General features: G+C 46.0%; 1 long non-coding RNA gene across 1 annotated transcript; it reads right to left on the reverse strand.

The window, feature by feature from the left end:
* Positions 1–14,310: 14,310 nt before the first annotated feature.
* LOC139356292 (uncharacterized) lies at positions 14,311–22,141 on the reverse strand. The gene is made up of 3 exons (XR_011607878.1): positions 21,999–22,141; positions 21,640–21,743; positions 14,311–16,440 (listed from the first exon to the last, which is right to left on the reverse strand). It is a non-coding gene; the product is annotated as an uncharacterized lncRNA (long non-coding RNA).
* Between the last annotated feature and the right edge of the window lie 28 nt (positions 22,142–22,169).

Raw genomic sequence — 22,169 nt, forward strand, 5'->3', positions numbered from 1 at the left:
GAGGGTGGCTGAATGGGGAGGGCAGGGAGGGAGGGGAGAGGAGGGAGAGGGTGGCTGAATGGGTAGGGCAGAGAGGGAGGGGAGAGGAGGGAGAGGGTGGCTGAATGGGGAGGGCAGGGAGGGAGGGGAGAGGAGGGAGAGGGTGGCTGAATGGGGAGGGCAGAGAGGGAGGGGAGAGGAGGGAGAGGGTGGTTGAACGGGAGGGCAGGAAGGGAGGGCCTGGGGGGAAGGGGCTGGGGGGTGGGAAGCAGTGCCTTGGGTGTCTGTGAATAAATGTAGTTGTGTTGGAAAATGCTCTCAGGGCTGCTGCCTCTGTCCTCGGGGCTGTGCTGCTCCGTGGAGGGTATCTGTGAGGGTGGGCAGAGGAACTGGGAGATGCCAGGCACTGGGAACCCAGAGGGGCTGGCCCCACTTTTTCCCCCTGGTGTAGGGAGCCCCTTCAGTTGCTCCAGGGACTGACAGATGCTGAGGAAGCCCTGATCCCTCCCACTACCCACTCACAAGGCCTGCCTGCATTAGCGAGGCTTCTTGGAACCTCCCATCATTATCAGTATCCCCGGAAAATCCTGGGATTGGAGAGAGCTGGCTGGCTCTTGTTCTGCTCGGTGGGAGCACTGCCACTTTGCCGGAGTTAGGAATGTTAAATGAGCCTTGTTTGAAGGGAACGTGGTCCATACTCTGGTGTGTGGGGGTGCCCAGCCAACTTCCTCACCTAAAGGTGGAAGTGACACCCTGGAGCTCCTGCTGGTTACCCCACTGGCTGTTGTCTATCCCACTGTCCCTGTCCTTGTTTTGGCTGAGCCATTCCTAGGAGGCAGAACTTGTGCTTCCTCCACCTCTGTGTCCCACGTGAGCCCTACAATCTGCCCCAAAACGGGCACAGTGGGGCTGACTGGGGGGCTCTGGCAGACTGAACACACGTCGCCCCCCAGCCCCCCGCACAGTTCCTGTGTTGAAGCCCTAACCCCCAACGTGATGGTATTTGGAGATGTGACCTTTGGGATATATTCAGGGTTAGAAGAGATCATGAGGGTGGGGCCCTAATGATGGGATTAGGGCCTTGGTAAGAAGCAGAGACCCCAGAGTTCTCTCTCTCCCTGACACGAGGACACAGTGAGAAGTCGACCATCTGCAAGCCGGGAAGAGAGCCCTCACCAGAATCTCACCACACTGGGACACTAACCTCGGACCTCCATTCTCCAGACTGTGACAAATACATTTGTTTTTTTAATATGCGCCACCACCCCCAAGTCTATGGCACTTTGTCCTAGCAGCCCTATGTGACTAGGACAAGGTCCATAATCTCAAGAACTTCCTTCCTGACTGGTATCTGGAAACCGTGCATCAGAACCACCGAAAACAAAAGCTTGGCCCTTTGCGACTGTCAGTGCACCTCTACCCCAAGTGCGGTGTATCACACATGAACCAGGAGAGCCTGGGATGCAGTGACAGGGAATCTGTAAATACCCATGATGTCGTCACATCCACGCTTGGGGAAGCCATACAGCTTGCTCACAGCAGGTGCTGGGGGTGTCCTGAGGCTCTCTGTCAACTTGGCCTCCCTGCTTACGCAGCCAGGTCACTATCTGGGAACCAGTGCGGCTGGAGCTGCCCCAGGCCAGTTTGTCTCCAGAGACCCCTCCATTCACCACTGGGTGACAGATCCCTGAAGAAGCCATGGCCTCCTGGGAAACTCCATCTGACACCATGAGTAAGGCCGGCCCCCGTTAGTGAGCATGCTGTGCTTTCTGACAGCTGCCAGGATGGACTTGATCCTGGTGGCTGCCCTTTTGTAGCTCACCTGGATTCTAACTTCAGTGTCACATGATGCCCTATGAATGGAACATACAATATGTGTCTTTCATATCTGTCTTCTTTCACTTAGATTAATATTTCCAAGGTCATTCACATTTTTAGTATGTATCATTACATCAAACTTTTTGTTGCTGAATAATATTCCGTTAATGGATATACTAAAATTTATCCATTTATCAGTTAAGAACATTTGGGTTGTTTTCACTTTTTGGCTATTGTGAATTATACTTCTCAGAACATTTGTGTACAAGGTTTTCTGGGGATGTATGTTTCCATTTCTCATGGCTACATACCTAAGAGTGAAATTGATGGGCCATATGGAACCTCTATGTTTAACCATTTCAGAAGGTGCCAGACTGTTTCCAGTGTACATGAACCATTTTATATACCCACTATCTGTGTGATGGTCCCAGTGTCTCTCCATATTCTGGCCAACATTTACTATCAACTCTCTTTTTGATAAAGTCATCCTAGTGGTTCTAAAGCTGCATCTCATCATAGTTGCATTTGTGTTTCCATGATGTTGAACCTCTTTCATGTACCTATTTTCCACTTGTATATCTTCTTTGGAGCAATGTTACTCAACACTTAGTAATTTTTAACTGGTTTGTGTTTTGTCATTGAGTTGTAAGAATTCTTTATATATTCCAGATAAAAATGCTTTACAAGATATAATTTGCAGAAATATTCTCCCATTCTATGGGTTGTCCTTTACTTTCTTGATGGTACTCTTTGAGGCACAAATGTTTTTACTTTGGATGAAGTCCATTTTATCTATTTTTTCTTTTCTTACTTGTGGTTTTGATGTCATGTTTAAGAAACCATTAACTAGTCCTAGGTCATGAAATTTATTCCTATGCCTTTTCCTTTTTTAAAAACCATCTTAAACATTTTAAAGTGTACAATTTAGTAATGTTATGTGTATTCACATCATTGTGAAATTTAGATCTTTAGAAATATTTTATCTTTCACAACTGAAATTTTGTGCACATTAAATACTAATTTTCCCCCTACTCCCATCCCCAGCCCTGGCGACCACTACTTGATGTTTCTGTGATTTTGACTACCTTAAATACTTCATATGAAGGAAAGTATTTGTCCTTTTGTGATTAGCTTATTTCACTTAGCATAATGTTCTTGAGATTGATCCATGTTCTAACATGTGACATGATTTCCTTCTTTCTGTAGGCTGCTTAGTCTTCCATTGTATGTATATACCATATTTTATCCTTTCATCCACCAACGAACATTTGGATTGGATCTCTTGGCCATTGTGAATAATGCTGCAGCAGGGATTGTACTGAATTTGTAAATTGTTTCGGGTAATATGGACATTTTAGCAATATTAAGTCTTCAAATCCACATGCATGGAGATGTCTTTTCTTTTATTTGTATACTCTTTGTTTTCTTGTAGCATTGTTGTTTTGTAGCTTTTACCATCCAAGTTGTTTGCCTCCTTGGTTAAGTTTGTTTCTAGGTATTTTGTTCTTTTTCATGCTATTATAAATAAAACTGGTTTTTTTTTGTTTGTTTGTTTGTGTTCATTTCTATCTTTGTTTGTTTTTGTAGTAGAGACAGGATTTCACTATGTTGGCCAGGCTGGTCTCAAACTCCTGGCCTCAAGTGATCCGCCTGCTTCAGCCTCCCAACATGTTGGGATTACAAGTATAAGCTGCCGCACCTGGCCTGAAATTTTCTTCTTAATTTCCTTTCCATATTGGTCATTGCTAATGTATGGAACTGCAATGGATTTTTGTGTGATAATGTTGCATTTTTAACTTCGCTGAAATCATTTATTAGTTCTTACAGGTTTTTTGGTGGAATTTTAGGGTTTTCTACATATAAAACCATATAATCTGTAAATACAAATAATTTTACTTCTTCCTTTCCAGTTGGAATGCCTTTTATATATCTTTTCCTTGTTTAATTGCTCTGGTCCAGTACTGTGTTGAATAGAAGTGGCAAGAGTGGGCATCCTTGACTTTCTCCTGTACTTTGAGGAATATCTTTGTCTTCCACTAGTAAACATAATGTTAGTTGTGGGCATTTCATGTAAAGCCTTTATTATGTGGTAGTATTTTCCTTTTATTCCTAGTTTGCTGAGTGTTTTTAGTCATGAAATGGTGTTGAATTTTGTTGAATGTTTTGTCTGAATCATGTGATTTCTGTCTCTCATTATATTAATGTGGTGTGTGACTTATTTTTGTATTTTGAATTATCCTTGCATTCCAAGTATAAATCCAACTTGGTCATGATGTACAATCCTTTTTTTTTTTTTTTTTTTCTTTGACATGGAGTTTCACTCTGTCACCCAGGCTGGAGTGCAGTGGCGCAATCTAGGCTCACTGCAACATCCGCCTCCCAGATTCAAGCGATTCTCCTGCCTCAGCCTCCTGAGTAACTGGGATTACAGACACCTGCCACCACGCCCAGCTAATTTTTGTATTTTTAATAGAGACAGGGTTTCACCATCTTGGCCAGGCTGGTCTTGAATTCCTGACCTCATGATCCACCCACCTCGGCCACCCAAAGTATTGGGATTACAGGCGTGAGACACCGTGCCTGGCCTATAATCCTTTTAATGTGCTGTTTAATTCTGTTCACTAAAGTTTTTTAGGAATTTTGCATCAATATTCACCTAATACACTGGTCTTTAGTTTTCTTTTCTTGTGGCTTTGGTTGTGGAATTGAGATAATTTTGTCCTCATATGAGTTTGAGAGCATTTCCTTTCTTTAATTCTTTGGAAGAATTGAGGAAGATTGGTATTGATTCTTTGGTAGAATTTTCCAGGGCTAGGTTTTTCTTTTTCTTTTTTTTTTTTTTAATTACACTTTAAGTTCTAAGTTCTAGGGTACATGTGCACAACGTGCAAGTTTGTTACATACGTATACATGTGCCATGTTGGTGTGCTGCACCCATTAATTCATCATTTACATTAGGTATATCTCCTAATGCTATCCCTTCCCCCTCCCCACTCCCCACAATAGGACCCGGTGTGTGATGTTCCCCTTCCTGTGTCCAAGTGATCTCATTGTTCAATTCCCACCTATGAGTGAGAACATGCGGTATCATGGAATACTATGCAGGAATAAAAAAGGATGAGTTTGTGTTCTTTGCAGGGACATGGATTCAGCTGGAAACCATCATTCTCAGCAAACTATCCCAAGAACAGAAAACCAAACACCGCATGTTTGCACTCATAGGTGGGAACTGAATGATGAGGTCACTTGGACACAGGAAGGGGAACATCACACACCAGGTTTTTCTTTTGGGGAGGTTTTTGATTACTGCTTCAATCTACTTACTAGCTATAGGTCTGTTCAGATTTGTAAAATTTATTTGTGGTTCAGTTTTGGTAGGTTGTATGTTTCTACAAATTTATCCATTTCTTCTAAGTTATTCAATATGTTGGTATTTAAATATTAGTAGTATTCTCTCATAATTCTTTTTGTTTCTGTGGCATCAGTTGTAATGTCCCTTCTTTCATTTTTAATTTGAGTTATCTTAGTTTTCTTTCTTTTTTTCTTAGGTAGTCCAGTTAAGGGTTTGTAATTTTGTTGATCTTTTAAAACAACTAAATCTTGATTTTGTTGATTTTTTTCTATTACTTTTCTATTCTCTATTTTGTTTATCTATCTGGTCTTTATTATTTCCTTCCTTCTGCTAATTTTTGTTTAGTTTGTTCTTCCTTTTCTAGTTCCTTGAGGTGTTAGGTTATTGATTTGAGCTCTTTCTTCAAGCTTATGCTGCTATAATAAAATACTATAGACTGAGTGTTTTAAGCAACAGATATTTACTTCTTTCAGCTCTGGAGCTGGAGGCTAGGAAGTCCAAGATTCAGGTGCTAGTAGATTCTGTGTTCATAAACTCCTCTTTCATATTTTCTGTGCTACAGTCTGACTTTTTACATCTATCAATCATCCATGTCATAGATTCCCTTTTTATCTGTGTCTAATCTACTCTTTTGCCCACTCACTTTGATATGCATAAGTGTGATGCCTCATCATACATGATTAAGAATGTTCATTCTTAATGATCGAGATTTAATAACTTTAATAATTTTTACTACTTCATCAAGAACATTCTTTTTTATTTAAATGAAATGCATTTATTAGGAACAACACTTTGAATGCTCACAAGCATCTTGCACACTTAACCCTAGGCCAGAGGACACTTGGCAACCACACAGGAAAAGGAAACCAGGACAGAGTCCATGGAGGCCAAGGCGGGCCGATCACCTGAGGTCAAGCATTCAAGACCAGCCTGGCCAACATGGCAAAGCCCCATCTCTACTAAAAATACAAAAATTAGCCAGGCGTGGTGGCATGCGCCTGTAATCCCAGCTACTTGGGAGGCTGAGGCAGGGAGAATTGCTTGAACCCAGGAGGTGGAGGTTGTAGTAAGCCAAGATTGCTCCACTGCACTCCAGGCTGGGAGACCGAGCGAGATCCCCCCCAAAAAAAAGAAAGACAAAGAAAAAAAAGAAAGGAGGGAGGGAGGGAGGGAGGGAAGGAGGGAGGGAGGGAGGGAGGGAGGGAAGGAAGGAAGGAAGGAAGGAAGGAAGGAAGGAAGGAAGGAAGGAAAATAGAGAGAGAAAGAGAAAGAGAGAGAAAAAGAAAGAAAGAAGAAAGAAAGAAAGAAAGAAAGAAAGAAAGAAAGAAAGAAAGAAAGAAAGAAAGAAAGAAAGAAAGAGAGAGAGAGAGAGAGAGAGAGAGAGAGAGGGAGGGAGGGAGGGAGGGAGGGAGGGAGGGAGGGAGGGAGAGGAGAGGAGAGGAGAGGAGGAAGGAAGGAAGGAAGGGAAATGATTGGACTCAAAGTTATGCTGCAAATTAACTGGCACTATCATCCCTATTCAAAATCATTCTGTGGCATAATCTACAATGAGGCAAACTGCTGACACCTATCAAGCCCCAAGGGGCCCTCTGAGTCCCACCTCAGGGGAGAACCTTGCTAGGGTGTATCCGATGGCGTGTGTGGTATCTGTGCTCCTGGAAACACGTGGAGGCTTTGGGGTGAGTGCAATGCCGGGAGGGTGGTCTTGAGCACTCGTATCCTCAGTTGGAGGAGAAAGCCCAGAGTGAATTTTATTTTTCCACATTTGCCTCCTTTGATGTTGTATATCTGTGATGGTTAAGAGTAGATGTCGGTTTGACTGGATTGAGGGATGCCTAGATGGCTAGTGAGGCATAGTTCCTGGTTGTGTCTGTGAGGGTGTTTCCAGAGGAGATTGACATGTGAGTCAGTGAACGGAGAGAGGAAGATCCCTGCTCAATGTGGGTGGCACCACACAATCAACTGGGGGCGTGGCTAGGACAAAGCAGGTAGAAGAAAGGGGATATTCAGTGCTCCATCTTTCTTTCTCTCTCTCTCCCTCTCTCTCTCCCCACCCCCTATCCCTCTACCCCACCCCACCCTGCCCCATCTCCTCATTCCCGAGCAGGATGCCTTTTTCTCCTGCCCTTGGTCATCAGACTCTAGGTTCTTTGACTTTTGGACACTAGGACTTGTACCAGCAGCCTCCTGGGTCTCTCAGGCCTTTGGCCTCAGACAGGGGGCTGCCCTGTTGGCTTCCCTGGTTCTGAGGCTTTCAAACTATTGAGCCATGATGCTGGCTCCCCTGGGAGCCACGCTGTCATTCTCCAGCTCATGGGACTTTGCCTTTGGGGTCATGTGAGCTAATTCCCTTTATATATACTATTAATTCTGTCCCTCTGGCGAACCCTAATACAGTGTCTTCCTGTTCCATTTAGCATGATTACAGGGATGGGAAAATATGTTAGGGGCTGGAAGATGGTTCTCTGGGAGGAGGTATCAGGCAGGGTCCTGAAGGTAAGACCCTCCAGGCTCTGTCATGACAACTTTGCTGACCAGTACATGGTCTTCTTGTCCAGGAGTCCATGGATGCTCAGGGCAATCTAGGCAAAATTTGGAGTCTGTGATGGGCTTGGAAATTTCAGTGAAGATTTGGGAGCGTCCTAACCCAAGCTATTTAAGAGCCTCTGCTTTACATGGTGTGAAGGACCCAACAACCACCTTCTATATAGCTGTCCTGGGCATGCTTGGTCTTCCCAGCAATGAGTTTTTTGTGGTGTGATCTCAGAGCTCACCTCACTCCACCCTGAGACTCTTGTACAGTGAAGTGCAAGGATGTGGCCAGGCCAATTGTCAGCAGTCAGCTCCTGGCCTGCCTAACTCAATGTAGAGCATGTGTCCACCGTGTGCTACTGTGCTGCCCAGAGTCACTGGGCTCATGAGCTAGATATAAATGCTGAGTCTGGGGCCTGTGTGCCCGACAAGCCCTGTCCTGTCAGTTGGCCCAGGGAGCATCATACAGGGGACTCCTCTCCTCAGGCTCTCTCGCATCTCTCTGGCAGACAGGTGGTCATGATCGTCTGTTCTGTGGGGCCCTATTATTCCAGAGCAAATGCTGGAGCCAGACTGACCCTATGGAAAGGCACAAGGATGTGTGCTGTGGTGATGGGCGCCCTCAGTCAGGCACCAGCTGTCCCGCGTTCCTGGCTTCCACCTCTGAGGCAGCTCCCCGACATTCTCCAAAGTCTGTCCACTTCCTTATCTGTTACAGTTGCTCTTGTCAGGGGGGGCAGTGGGCTTTGGCCTGTTTACCTACACCCTCGTGTGTGTGCTACAGCCTGGCTTGGGACACATTTGGTCTCCATGTGAAGACCGAGATTGCGACTTTCTGTGCTTGGAGCCCCAAAAGGACAGGTGGGCCCTGAGGGACAGATGTCCCAGTCCCAGGACAAGGAACATCCCCCAGGAGAGCTGCTCATGGCCCCCTTTAACTCCCAACTCCCATGGAGGGGCTGATAGGGGTTCCCTGCAGGCTGAGGCTCTGAGCACAGGGACACCTGGGGCCCTACATACCAGCCCTATGAGAAATAGGGCCAAAGAGCCTCATTCCCCGTGTGAGTGGTTGGTCACCCACACTTACGGGCCTCATCCTGCACAGGGTCCTGTAGCTGACCCACACCTGACATGCTGAGTCTTCCTTGGGCTTCATCCCCTGGAGTCGTCCCCTATTCCTGGCTCCCATGCTGGTGGCCCTGCCTTCTGTCACAGATACCCAAGGACTCTCCAGGCCATACCTCAGTGACAGCAGCTTTGCCATCCCGCTGGCCTCAATCCCAGAAAAACTTCAAGACAACAAGGCCCAGGATTTTAAAAGGGCTAAGACTAACAGAAAATGGACTGTAAGATGAGGAATTTTCACAAGTGTTCTCCAATTTATATAGAGAATGAAACAGAAATTGTGAAGTTGAAATTTGCAAAAAGCAACACTAAGAAATAGTGGTTTAAGCAGATGATGCTTTCATGGATTCAGGGCAATGACTGCTATCCACAGAGTGTGCAGAGGAAGGGCCTGGTCCTGGTGGGTAGTATGGCTGTGGCTCATCCAAGAGCATAAGAAAGGGCTGGGCAAGCCTCATATTTGGAATTCACCAGAGTGAAAGTTGGCCAGTGATGCCAGGGAAGGGCCACAATGGTGAAGGTGTTGACCACCCATCTCTGCCACAATCAACCCTGATTCAAAGCATTTGCTGAAGAACCAGAGCAGACTGACAGTGAGATTTTGGGCCTCTGGGCCAGTCATCTCTATAAAATGACGTATTTCTCCAAGAACAGGACAAGGAGTCACCATTTTCCCAAACCACAGACCATATCTTAATAGAACAACTTTTTAAAAAGTTCTTATTTTCTTTTACTTTAAGTTCCAGGATACATGTGCAGAACGTGCAGGTTCATTACATAGGTATACATGGGCTATGGTGGTTTGTTGCACCTATCAACCCATCATCTAAGTTTTAAACCCTGCATGCATTAGTTATTTGTCCTAATGCTCTCCCTCCCCTTGCCCCCGACCCCCCGACAGGCCCCGTGTGTGATGTGCCCCTCCCTGTGTCTATGCGTTCTCATTGAATAGAACTTTAAAAAATGTGCAGCTGGAGCAGCTTTGAAGGGAATTGGTAAGCAGTGGGTGGAGAGTGATGTGTTTCAGGAAGGGTTGGACTGTCTGGCTTGCAGGTGACCCTCTTGTCCCACAGAGGCAGTCTGCCCGTAACTCATCAGGAAGCCCAGGTAGTCTTCCTCAGGCACTTCCATCATTCCTGGGATGGCAGAGATAAGAAGGGACTGGAAGAGATGGGGGCAGAGAACAGCCCTCACTGACAGCACAGAGCCTCACCCCTCCACACAGTCTCTGTCTCCTCTCCTCCTCTGCCCACACAGTGACTCCCAGCCTCCAAGATTCCTGCTTTCAGCAATGCCCCTGATAGCACACCAATTATCTGAGGAGTTCTCAATCACCAACTCTTCACTGCCCATTAGCACAATGAAGAAACTGAGGAAAATGTATATGTCCCTGAATGTTGCTAATGGTCTTAGGGCAAACTGCTGCTTATTCTGCATTATGTACTTCTTGGTTAACTGGGGTTAGGGAGTCGTTTTTTAAATGAAATGATGTTCATAATGTCTGCAAAATGAAAGATGTGCAACCCCATGAAAAACTCTATGCTTTTTGAAGGAGTAAAGGAAGCAAGGAGGAGTGATACAAATTTTGATTGTTGAAGTGGCATGGGGGCAGGTTGAACTTGTCCAAGACTGCTTCCCTGCAGGCCAGCCGCCTTCAAGGCTTCATGAATGCTCTCCATCGCTGGGTGTTAAGGTCATCAAAGCTGAATTCTAGTAGAAGAGACATTCTAGAGGTCTAGAATGTCTTACACTCACACACTTAGAGGTCTAGAGACACCTGTTCTAGTAGTCCACCATTATGCCTCCACTCCTTAGGTCTTGAAGCGAAATCATAATCATTCATTCTACAAGTATCTACTCAAGATGTGATATTTGTCAAGTGAGTGATGAGCACAGTGGCTGATAGGCAGACACAAACAAAAATCAAAAAATGAGTAATAAAGGGTAATGAAGGCCAGGCATGGTGGTTCATGCTTGTAATCCTAGCACTTTGGGAGGCAGAGGCAGGTGGATCACCTGAGGTCAAGATTTCGGGACCTGTCTGGCCAACACGGTGAAACCCTGTCTTTACTAAACGTACAAAAATTAGCTGGGCGTGGTGGCCTTTGCTGAGCTCTCTTTTGTGTTTTAATGTCAGGTTAAGGAGCTCCAGGGCCTTTGGGGATTCTCAGCCAAACCAGGTCCCATCATCATGGCTTTCTCCCCTCTCTGCACAGGTGGACAGATAATCTACTGCTGCTCACAGGACACACAGAGCTCACCCCTGCTCACTCAGGCTCACCTCCTAGGATGCCTCCTAGGCAGGCAGAAGTTGAGGCTGGCTTACCACACTCACATTCTGGGACCAGGGACCTGCATCTGCCCTTGCTACACTCAACTGCCTCTCGGGCTGTCACCGCTGCCCTTGGAAGAGCTCACACTGCTGGTGTGCCCAACTGTTTCTCAGGCTCTTGCCAAGAGGTGGCAAGAGAGTTTTTCCTGCTTACCTGCCCACTGGGAACAAAACTATTTACTTTCTATTGAGGTAAAACAGATTTAACATAAACTACCATTTTAATCATTTGTGAGTACAGGATTTATTGGTGTTAAGTTTATTCATATTGTTTTCTCACCATCACCGCCAATTCATCTCAAGAACTTTCTTATCATGCCAATATCAGACTCCGAACCCATTAAAAACCCAGCTCCCTGCTCCCCTTTTTCCAAGTCCCTTCATCTGAAGTGGAATGATGAGACTATTTTTGAAATTAGAATGTTTACTTTTTGTTGACTTTCTCTCCATGATTGACTTTCTCTTCCCTTGATTGAGTCAGAAGTCACCACACCCTGGTTTCTGGGACAGATTCCCCCGAGTCCTCAGGAGACTGTGCCGCATCTGCTGATGATGCCGTAATGGGACCCCAACAGGAAAACCGGGATACCTAATGTGCAAGGGCAGAGTTTTCCGGGGAGAGGAGGGGTTTCTCGAGAATTCTGGAAGCATGTCTGGAACTAGAGCCTTGTGTGGGAAGTGCAATATTTTTCTATCAGCGAAGCACTGAGAATGGGGAGACAGCTTCTGAGGGGGCATCACAGGCAGGGGAGAGGAGAGGCAGACAAGACTGGCTGTACTTACACTCAGGACATTAAGCAGGGGAAATAGTCCGGAGTATGTGGTACCACTTTCCCATTGGGATGTTGTGCCTTTTCTTACCAATTTTTGAGAACTTTTGGAATATTATGGATAATATTAAGGAGAATAATCCCTGCCCCAGTTCTGGGCTGCTTCCTCTGGCCAGAGAAGGCAGGCTTGAAGGTGTTGGGTAAAGACCACCTGCCCGGCGCTCCAGGTTTGCTAATGCAGGGGAAGGAGATGCAGCCCAAGGATCCTGAAGCTCTTGCCTCGAGTAGATATTCTCCACCTAGAGCTGCCAGCCATGGGTCTGGTGAAAGAAAACTGTCAAGACCACCGCTGCCACTGCCACCAACCCCTCCCCTGCAATAGAGGTGGATAGAGATGACCTGCCCTCATCTGCTAAGCTTCCCTGCCTATCTCCTGAGGGATTCCTGGGCAACATGGATAAGAACATGTGGGTATTAAGTAGAACATCAGAATCCAGGAGACTAAAACAGTCACTTAAAAGGATAAAGAAGACATGACAGGGTAGGCACAGTGGCTCACACCCGTAATCCCAGCACCTTGGGAAGCTGAGGTGAGCAGATCATGAGGTCGAGAGATCCTGGCCAACACGGTGAAATCCAGACTCTACTGAAAATACAAAAATTAGCCAGGCATGGTGGCTTTTGCCTGTAATCCCAGCTACTCAGGAGGCTGAGGCAGGAGAATGGCTTGAACCCGGGAGGCAAGGTTGCAGTGAGTGGAGATCCAGTGGAGGTTGCAGTGAGTGCCGCCGCACTCCAGCCTGGCGACAGAGTGAGATTCCATCTCAAAAAGGAAGAAGACATGGCAAACCGCAGTACCACCCAGCCTGCCCCTGCTGTCTCCACACATGCTGAGACTCCCTGCCCCTGGCCACCTACACTTCACAGATCCCAGCACCTCCTGCTACCTCTGACTTGGCCCACATGGCTGCTGGACCCCTCACCCTGCCTGTCCCTCCACCTTCGCCCACACCAAGAATTGAGTAAAAATTGATATCCATAATTCCTAACTCTCCCCTGGCTCTTCTCACTGACCTTGCCCCCATTTGGGGGGTTCCACCTAATCAGAAAGCAGGCTGCCCTCATTCAGTTGCAGCTTCAGCACCTCTGACCTCTCACCCCTGCCCCATACCTCCTAGTCCCGCATCTTTCTCCTTCCAGCCTCCCTTCAGAAGGGAGCCTCCTACACCCATATGTGTGCTTTCCTCTCCTCCTCTTTCCTCCCCCACTCCTCTTCCAGCACCTTCCACTGGGATCCCTGCTGTCACCTATCAGCAGATGAATTCCACAGCAGCCATTTCCACCATCACAGCAAGGCTATCTGCCCACCTGGCCTTGCAGCCTCCTGAGCCCTCAACTCTTTGCTATGGACACGACTCCCACTATTCACGCTGCTGTTTTCAAATCTTCACCAAGCTCCAGAGTGAGCCCTCTCTTAATTCCCCAAATTCAGTGCACAGTAGAGGCACCCTGGAAAGACATTAGCCGACGTCTGCCTGGCTACATTCATATTCTCCAGCCCCACCCCTCAGCCCACACTTGGGGCCCCCTGATGGGCAATAATGGAAAGCCTGTGTCCCCAGTGCCCCTGTTTTTCTGAGCCTTCCCATCAGGGTTCCTCCAGGTACCTCCAGTTTAGGGAGCAGCGCCTCTGCAACATCCTCCTCCAGAACAGATGGTGCGATGGGGACGGCACCATAACTGCTGCGACTGAACACAATTAGGGTCCCCATTCAGAAAGAGCACCCAAGGCCCACCTGGTACACACAGGTGGTATGATGGGGAACAAATAAGAAGCAAGTCTCCCTCCACATATGGTTCCCATGAATGGACATTGCTGCCTGAGGAAGGGGCTCAGTCCTTTGAAGTTAAATTTAAGCTGCTCTCTCCTTATACAAGCCAGAGGCCCCAAACCTCAAAGTGAGTGTGTGTGTGTGTGTGTGTGTGTGTGAGTGTGTGTGTGTGTGAGTGTGTGTGTGTGTGAGTGTGTGTGTGTGTGTTGGAGGATGTGGGGCTCATGAACCCAATCAGAACCACAATGTATTGGAGACACTCTCCTGTGGACAGAAGAAGAGCCAGCATGTGTCATCATCAGCTGTGCCCTCCCTGGCTTGACCGTTAATCTGGCTGACCAGAGTCCCCAGCCAGGTCTCTATTTTTGAACTGGCAGGAGGCCCACTGCTATTTACAGGTGCCCCCTTCCCCTTGCCTGTTCACTTTGATGGGCCCTTTTCTCTCCTGATTGTGTGTATTAAAACCTTATTTTTGTTGCTCTGCCTCTGCTCATGTGTCTATATGTTTTGTAATATATATATTATATTTTTATTAAATATATATTAATTATATGTAACCTTAACATTAGATATAAAGATTGTAGGCATATAGATATCTTACAACCATAAAACCTAAAGAAACTTACAGATCAACAAATGTAGGGACCTCATAAAATTCAAATGACAATTTTAATGTAATGGAACAAAGGCAGAACAGTCACTCCCCTCCACCCTGAGAAAATGGCTCTCCCTGCCCACATGCAGACTCTCCTGAGATCTGCCTGTTGGCGGCACGCATTGCAGTAACTGGATGCTTCCACCACTTGTCCCTATGTAAGTTACACAGAGGCTTCCTTTGTACATCCTGCAATGAAGTCTTTTGGCCTTCACTTGGTGAGAACACAATATTTCCTATTAACTCCCTGTGCATTTTTAAATATATCTCTATAACAAAGAAAATGTCACTCCCTGGCACCAAAGAAATGTTAACTAGATAAAAATGCAGACTTGAGAGGATATGGAAGCTCTCTGCTAAGTCGATCATCCAAATGAACCAAAATATGTTCATCTTGATCGGTTACTCCACATCTCCAGCAATATGACCCTGCAGGCAATTGATCTCCTCCATTAACATTTACAAAATCAGGCTTCAGGTCAAAGCTGGTATGGTTTGCTGACCCCTCTTCTAGTAGAAGAGACATTCAACAACTAATTACACAAATAACAACCACTAAGTGCTATCAAGTAAAAGTTCCCAATGCTTAAAACCCTCTAAGAGTAGAAATTGAACCTATGCAGGCAGATCAGATTGCCCTGAGGGAGTGGGTCTTAGATTTAATGTAGTTAATTAGTCAGGCGAGGGCAAGACTACTCCAGACAGAGGAAACCACCTGGGGAAAGGGCTGGGGCAGAAGACAGTCTGGCAAACCCAGTTGGAAAGACGCTTATGGAGCGGGAGCAGGAAGAGTGAGGGCCAGCGCCTGTGAGCTCAGGCTGAAAACAGCAGGGAGGCCAGCCCCTGTGAGGTCCTATGGGTCTTGTGAGGGAATTAGGTCTCTATTTAAATACAGAGACTGCGGCACAAGAAGTAACATGCTGAAGGCTGTACAGCCTGCACAAGATGGAGATGGAAGCCTCCTCTGTTCACCTCCAGACCCAACTTCTGTATTCTCTTTGTGTTCATTTTGGTTCTAGCCTTGCCCAGAGTCTTTACAAGTTTCCCTCCATGCAATTCCAAAATCTTTCAACAAAACAAAAAGGAAAGGAAATTTTGTCTGCACCTAGGCTATCCTATAGTGGAAGGCCTAGAGGACTGGGGAGAGCTGTGTTCCCGCTTCTCCTTTCCTCTCTGATGCCCCCTTATATGGAGTCTTAGCAAAGCTTTCTCTGTCCTTGATGTCAAAGGAGCCTTCATAATATCACCTGGGCTCCTCCTCTTGTGTTACCATGCCCTCTGGGTCTCGCCCTGCCCGCCTCTGCACTCTGTCCTCACTGCCTCACTTCCACGCTCCCCTTGGGGACACTTGCACAGCTTGCTGCCCCATGAATGCTCCACGTCCGCTTTTCAGTTCCACGTTCCTCTGCTGGAAGAGCACGTGCCTCGCCCGGCACTTTTGTCTGGACACCTTCTTTTCTTTAAGAATCCACCCAGGAACAGCTTCTGATGCTTCTAGGTCTGCAGGAAGCCATCCCCGGCCCCTACCTCACCCAGCCTGAGTGCTGTGCTTCCCTGCAGGGTCCACACAGTTCCCAGTGTGAATGGCTGACATCCCAAACTACTGTTCACCTCGGCCTCCCGCACTGCACCCTGAGCTTGTGAGCTCTGTGACAGCAAAGGGTTTATGCAAGGGGCATTTGGCACTTTCCACATGGAGGTTAACCCATTTACCTTGTTAATTCCATTCGTTCCCACCTCTTAGGAACCTGCATATTTCTATCCTTCAGATTTCCTAGCATTGGACCTTACAGCAGCATTTCTTAAAATGGGGTCCCCAGTCCAACAGCAGCAGCATCACATGGGAGTTTGTTAGAAATGCAACTTCTGGAACCCTCCTTGGACTTCTGGGATCTAAAATTCTGGGGGTAGGTGCAGTGATCTGTCTTTCATATCCCCTCCAGCTGACACTGAGGCAGGCTAACATTTGAGAACCACAGCCTCCCAGGAAGTCATTGCTCATGAAATTGTTGATTCCCTGAGGACAGTAACGGGTTATTTTCAATCTGGAAAAGAAAAAAGAGTAACTGAGGAAATGACAAAGAACACTTTTACTTCATAAAAAGAATTTTCTGACTTGATATTTCAAATATGTGACTTCCAAAGAAGGCCTAGTTTTGCACAATTAAAAACAAAGTTGATTCTGTCTGGCTCAGTCTGCCCAATGACTTCCACGAGAAATCAGATTCAGGTCCTTGTGCCTGAAGGCTCCTTGTCAAGACTCTAGATGACACCTTCTCCAAGAGCAGATAAGGAGTCACCTTGGGCTCCTCAGGCTGAGTATACGTTTTCTGTAGGGAACTTCAGAAAGAAATGGTCAACATTCATTCCTCACTTCACCAGAGAAAGAAGAAAATGTCACATGCCTTGGATTCCCTCTTTTTACCATGACTCCACTGAGACAAAACTCCTAACACAGAAACCAACACGTATTCTCAACATTGGGTACCTGCTGGAGGTCCTGCCTTAGCCCCGAAGCCTCAGGTTTCCATGGGGACAGGTTGGTTGAGAACTGGTGGCCCAGCTCTCAGCCTGACACCCAACAGTATCCCCACCCAGGGGGCAGATGGCAGTGCAGGCACAGGTTCTGCAGGCTTTCATCTTGTGGAACCTATGTTAGAGGGTGTCCTCGTCACTCGCCATGCCCCAGAGGAATCAGCAGGGACATCAGGACTGAGAGAAGACATGGCACATCGGACCTCCTGTCCTGGAAACCCCACATCTTTCTGACTGTGCCCATCACATGGACAATATCTGGGAAAGTTCTGCTCTGCACAGTGTTCTTTCTACCAGGCCCACCCATCTGAGGATCCAGATGCTAGGAACATACAGATACTGAAGGAGCAAACACCTGCCTAAGCTGCAGGTACCCCTGCATCCATCTGCAGGAGGAAGGCCAGAAACCACCATATATAAGGATTCTTTGGCCCTAAAAAATGAACCAAGTATTTAGGAGTAACACAGTGATGCAGAATGACCCACCCTTGTCATTCTACATATAGAATCCCCAGTATACACACCCATTAAAGCCTCAAGATTCTTGCTTCATACAAACGTCTGCTTACAGATCCTGAACACACACACACACACACACCCCAGTGGTGTGTTGCTAACTGCTTAATAAAATGCTCTCCAGGGGGATATCAGAAAGCCTAGATTTGTGCTGCTTATGTGGTGTAAATATCTCAGCATGACTAATTTTAAACTACCAACCTAATGCCACTGAACAGAGAGCTGAAAAGAGATGTGCCGTGCCCAGTGGCTACCCCAAGCTAGCAAAAGCCAGCTCCAGCACAGCCACATCCTTTCATAGGAATACGTGTACACAATCTACCTGTACCTGGAGTAGGACCCTCAACTCTCACCCCAAATATACAAACGAAACCACCAAACTACGTACCTCCGGAACACAACCTCCTCATGTATCCCGAACAGACACACACAACTAAGATAGGATAGGGTGGTCATAGCCTCCATTAAAGGAGAACAAACTTGCTAAACAGATGAAGAGAACAAACCATCCGACAGCGCACAAGGAGGTCCTGCAGTAAAGAGGTGGAAAAGAAGAAGGAAAATCCCCAAATTCGCACAAGTGCGAAAACCCATGATTAGTGTCCCTGGCTTGACCGATGCTCATTATAACAGTGAAAAACACACCATTGGGTAGAGATTTAAGATGTTAATGATTCACGTGATATAGGCACTAACGTGTGCAGCAATAACGCGTGCACATCCAGAGAACCACCCAGAGCGTGCTTAACAGTGACATCCCTTCCCACCCCTTCATGAATAGTCATGTAAGGCTCCCAAAAAGGAGGTTTCCCCAGCATCAGTCAATGCTGTCTCACCTTTGAGCAGCACACTGTGATCCGCTGTCAGAGTGTATGTTCGCTTTGCAGTAACCTCTCTTGCTTACTTTTATGTTGGACTCACTCTCAAAGTAAGACTTCTTTTGTGCAGCAAAGTCAAGAACCTGAACCAGCCCACCAGCAACACAACTGCTACCTGTACCTGTACCCTAACTACATGGTACAGTAGATGGACTGCCCAATAACTACTCAAATTTGTAGACAAAACTCTACCCGCCGCAAATGCTCACATCACTGCTAAAACCATGTATGTACATATATATGTGCCCAAATACAAACATGTACAATGAACACAGTACCCATATATACTGTGAACCCTGAAAGGGCTAATCCTTCAAGATGGATCATGAGTGGCTAACTGGGCCTAAACTCAAAATGGAGCCAAGCAGCCATTTGCTAACTGCAGGTCTCACACATGTACCCTGCTTCCTGCAAAAACCATGTACTTGTGTCACTTTGGGACTTTCACAGCTGTCTGTTCCTGTTTATGCCACCTGAATCAAGGGGTACCATTTCGTCATATGGACTTAAGAAATAAGATTGTGACTTGCATCAGTCAATCAGAAATAAACAACTTGTATCCCTCATTTGCAGAGTGAACCAGATTGGGAATCTGAGGACGAACTTTCTCTATAAAAGATAATAGCTCTCTTTGTTCTTTCAGAGTGTACCTTTGTTTTGCACTGAAGGCTGGGACTCCTTGATTTACAAACAGCTCACTGGAATCAAATTTCTATTTTTTTTCTTTTGTTGTTTTTTTAAGAAAATCCTTTTCAGTATATTTGTTAACAGTACGTAATGAAAATTCTATAAGCATACGCTCTAAAAAAAAATCACAAGGTATACAACACTTGTGTTAGGCATCACCCAGAAAAAGAATCACATACAATCCCACGGCTCTAAAATACAGAAATCCATGATTCTTGAATGCAAACACAACCTACACAGCCTCTCTGTTTCCAAATACATGCACTGAACCTCCCACATCTCCCACAGTACAAAATACAGAAGCCCCATAAACTCAAATACACACAGAACCACAAACTAGTTTTATCAAATACATATAAGTCCACCTCACAAACACTGAGAACACACATACGAGTGGCAACACCAAATTCTGCGAGGATTACATTTCACAACAGACACAGAGGACCACTAAGTCTTAATATACCCAAAACCCCTCATATACACACTCACAAACTACCCATGAATACACACCCCACCCTCCCAGATAAAACCCATACAACACCAAAAACCCCACAAAAACACCAATAAAACTCTCATATACACACACAACTTTCATATACCCATGGGCACATAGACACTCACGCAAATATCCCCATTTCCTGAATGTGTAAATCCCCCAAAACACTATCCAATCAATATGCTACATCTCCGGAATACAACCTCCTCACTTCATCCCCCCAAACATGCCCAAACACATGTACGAACACCCTAGCATTCTCCAAAGAAATACACTTTAAATACTAGCAATCCCATATTCTATAAATAGACTTAGATAATTCATCTATCTGCTGATAAATATACACACAAACCAGTATGCATATCCAAGATGCACAGAAATATCTCCAGCATATCATTTATGAATACCCATAAAAACGCTTCCCAATCCCAAATTATCCCAATCTAGTATGAACCAGCTCCCACATTGCCAAGTACTAAACAATAACCATATCACACACCTCTAATAGATATAAATTCAACTCTCTCACTCTCCGGTATAAAAAGAGAACCTCATCCCTCTTTCAGACACACACATACTAAATTCCCAGAATATACAAGCCTAATAACCACTTACTGAAAAATACAAGCACATAGCTCCACAAAGCATTCATTTAAACTGCCATGCCCTTGAACACACACACAAACTCAATACTCATGTAGTTCTCTACATGCCCTAAATATACCCACGATTAACTAACACGCCACAAATATGCAAACATGCCACCTCATATCCTCAAATACACATACAGTTCCACAATACCGGCACTTATGTAATCATACTTCCAAATGCTCACAGAGAAATAACTCCATCTTCCAAGACACAGAATCATACAAATTCCACCTCACAACTGCACACATTCATCCTACCAGTCCCCCAGTAGACATGGAACTGCCCTCACACATTGAAATAGCCATACACACCCCATGAAAATCATAAAAAGAAACACGCATCACCATGCAACATGTCCTGACTACACAAATGGTCTTCCTACATTTCCCAAATACGTAAACCAGAGTGTACATCCACAAAAATAGACACAAGCACTTTCTCTATTATTGCCCATGTGCACAAGATATGGAAGATAATTCTTCCAGATCTGCCAAACATTAGACAAATACAAATCCCCAACATTCATCTGAGAAAACACGTGGAAAATATATCTTCACAACCCAAATCACAAATATCTAACCCCAATTTTTCTGGTATACATATCTTACATCTCATATCCTCCAAATATAAACTCTCACTCCTATAGACTCTCACAAAAACAGTTATGACCTTCTTTTTTGGGGGGCGGGGAATGGAGTCTCACTCTGTTGCCCAGGCTGGAGTGCAGTGGCACGATCTGGGCTCACTGCAACCTCCGCCTCTTGGGTTCAAGTGATTCTTCTGCCTCAGCCTCTCAAGTAGCTGGGCATGCACCACCGCACCCAGCTAATTTTTGTATTTTTAGTAGAGACAGGGTTTCACCATGTTGGCCAGGCTGGTCTCCAACTCCTGACCTCAGGTGATCCGCCCACCTCAGCCTCCCAAAGTGCTGGCATTACAGGCGTGAGCCATCGCACCCGGCCCAGTTATGACCATCTTTAATCTGCAATCTCCAGACAGACACCACCAACCCACACGTGTGAATACATATTAGATTCTCGCCAATTAAATACATATCAAATTCCAAACTAAGAATTCATATAAACACATTTTCACATACACAAAACCACCCCCACAAATCTCACACCCTCCGAAATCCAAAATAAATCTTCCTGACATTCTCAAGTACACACTAACCCAACCACCCAAGATACATACGTGTGTGCAGTAAATTTTAGATACATGTGTAGCCTGCAATTTACAAATAATATACCACTAGTTTTTATTTGTAAATTCCACATAAGTAAGCGATTCGTATAGAAGCTTTTCTTGACTTTGGCCACACTCTTGCATCCACAAACAACTTGTGCTACTAAGTGAACAGACTATGACTAATGGCCTGTTCTTCCATTCGCAGCTGCTCATATCATTGACAAATGAGTGTATTAGAACATGCATGCTGGCTGATTATTCTGATCAAGTCAACAAGCTTCACAACTTACTCAGTGAGGTCATCCGTGAGAACTTCACTGATTTTACGAGGACAGGAACTACTTCTTCGCTGAACTGCATCACGGTTTCAACTGCTGAGGACTTCCTCAAGCTTCTGCATTGTTTGGACTATGAGAGGCACTGCCCAGACCCACTCTGGGGTTCCCACTGCATTGTTAAACCCTCCTCCCTCACTTCAGGGCCAGGCTAGCAAGGGAAAGGAGCAAGGCCTGGGCGTCCCGCAGGGCCCCCGGTAGGAAAGTTCTGAAGGCGCCCGCCTTGAGCGCCGCCACAGGCCTGCTCTGGCCAAAATGTGGGGTCGCCCCGCCGACACTGGTGACCAGTGGGAGCATGACCAGGAGGCGATTACCTTCTAATCACACTTGGCTTTATTTTTAGGTAACACCAAGAAGGACGCCATGAGAGCGAAGGCCGTTGGGTAACCGCCCTTTGCTCTCGCGCTGCGCGTCTCCCCGCCATGAACCGCCAGCAACAGACGCTCTGAGCGGTTGAGGGCGGCCAGCGGCGCGCTGGAACCCCG

This window comes from Macaca nemestrina, chromosome 9, assembly GCF_043159975.1.
Source record: "Macaca nemestrina isolate mMacNem1 chromosome 9, mMacNem.hap1, whole genome shotgun sequence".
Taxonomy (NCBI): domain Eukaryota; kingdom Metazoa; phylum Chordata; class Mammalia; order Primates; family Cercopithecidae; genus Macaca; species Macaca nemestrina.